This window comes from Mus caroli, unplaced genomic scaffold (assembly GCF_978045245.1).
Source record: "Mus caroli unplaced genomic scaffold, Mus_caroli_1 scaffold_8, whole genome shotgun sequence".
Classification (NCBI taxonomy): Eukaryota; Metazoa; Chordata; class Mammalia; order Rodentia; family Muridae; genus Mus; species Mus caroli.
The window spans coordinates 131,214,751-131,216,836 of NW_028227263.1; positions in this window are offsets into that span (position 1 = coordinate 131,214,751).

Below are 2,086 nucleotides of genomic sequence, written 5' to 3' on the forward strand. Positions count from 1 at the left end.
TCTCTTCTTTTCCACTACCATTTCCCCTTCCTTTACCTAAGAAGGAAGGATAGAGAAGAAGAAAGGAAAGGTAAAAATCCGTTATTCTATGCTTCTCAATTTCCTCTCAGACCCAAGCCAGGTTTGTGAATTTTCCCTTAAAATTGAAATATATCTATAATTTATAAAATAGTAAGAACCATCTATCCCAAACTAAGTGCCTGGAACAACAAAATTCTTTTGCTAGCTTTTAGCTGAATTAGGGAAAAGAATTCCCTTATGTGGGCCCAAAAGGAAATGGGAAAATTAGTTTTGTCCAAGGAGGGCTAATTGGCATCATTTGCCTTCCAGTCTCTATGTGTTGAGAAAGTTCACAGCTTAGCTGACATCCTGATTATAACATTCTGAATGGCTAGATGGACAAGCTAGGTGTTATGCAAATGTCCTGGAAGCAAGTCTTTACAGGAAACAGCGTCAATGTAGTTGAGATAAAATCAATAAAGGAGATGGAATGGAAGGTCCCATAATGTTGTCAGGCCTGTTTTCCTCCTCTTTCATTCTGCAATGTATAAACCTTACAACCTATACATACTTCTGTAAAGACCTTCTTATGAAAGGTGTAAGGTGCAAAAATTAATTAATGAAGATCAATAAAGACAGACAATTGTATTTCTTTAGTGGTTACTTTGATCATATAACCAAAAAAATATATAAATTTCTATTCATGCCATCATAAAGGATTGTATGTAACAACAAGTCATGAGAATTTTATACCCAATAGGTGTTACTGGCTACATATAGACATTTAAATGTCAGCTTGTTCTAGAGCTGTCTTCGTGTACACAGATATATACATCACCTATCTTTTCATCCTACTTTGTCTCTTTCTTCTTGTCTGTAGCCAAGGTCTTTAGGGGTTCTTCCTTTGTCATCTGTGGGAAGCCATTCCGGACTCCCTGGTCAGCCAGACGGAAATCTATGCCAGGCAGTAAACAAGTCCATATTTGGTGGATGGCTCACCCTTAATCCCTGATTGGCTGAGCAAGCCTGCCTGGTGAGGTGATGTGACCTGTGGTGATTGGTTGAGGCATGGTTGTTGCTTGAGTGGATAAAAACGCTTGTACCCCAAAGCACGGGGTATTTGAAGAGAGAAGCTGCCTGAGTAAACTGCTTTAAGAAGAACATGTGGTTGTGTTTTCCTTGCTGGTCGAGTTGGACGCAACAAATGGTGCCGAAACCAGGGAACCGACTCCCCCACCGAAGAGGTTCAGAACTATCTGCAGTCAGGTTCTGTCAACAGGATGAGTACGGTTAAGTAACTCACCATCCTGGGATTGAGATTAGGCTCTTGGTAAAGAGACAATAAGGCTCTCAGTAAGAAACAATAATGCTCTCGGTAAAGAGACAATTAGACTCTCAGTAAAGAGACAATAAGGCTCTGGGTAAGAGACAATAGGGCTCTCCAGCTCTGGAGACAAGAAGGTGAAAGTAACAGAGTAGTGAAAGTAAGAGGGTACTGGGGACAGTCTATGGATTACTTTCTTTTTCTAGCCATTTGGGTAATTTTCCTTACTGCCTTTTTCGTTTAAGGACTGTCCAAAAGGATGGCCGATTCAGGAGTCAGAACAAATATTACCAGGCCTGGGCTATGCAAAGAGTCCAGACATAAGTGCCAGGATGCTCCCTTGGAAAGATAAGGAAGGGCATGATGGGATGTTTCAACCATAGTGCTTGAGCTGCCCATTACCTTTTGGGGTAGGGATTTGTTAAAAATAGTGTCCTGTTTAAGAGCAAAGATCGCCCCTACGGCCATTTGGCCTCAAAAGATACAGTTGAGGGTTGATTCCTTGCATACTTTAAATGATTTTCAGAAATTGTTAGGTGATATCAATTGGATTCGGCCCTATTTGAAGATCCCAAATGTTAAATTAAAACCTCTGTTTCAAATTTTAGACGGAGACTCAGAGTTAAGTTCCAAAAGGGAATTAACACCTGAGGCTAGTAAAGCCCTTACCCTAGTGGAAGAAGAATTGATTAAAGCCCAGCTTCAGCATTGTAGAGAAGGGTTACCCATCATTTTGATAATATTGCCTACTGAAATACAACC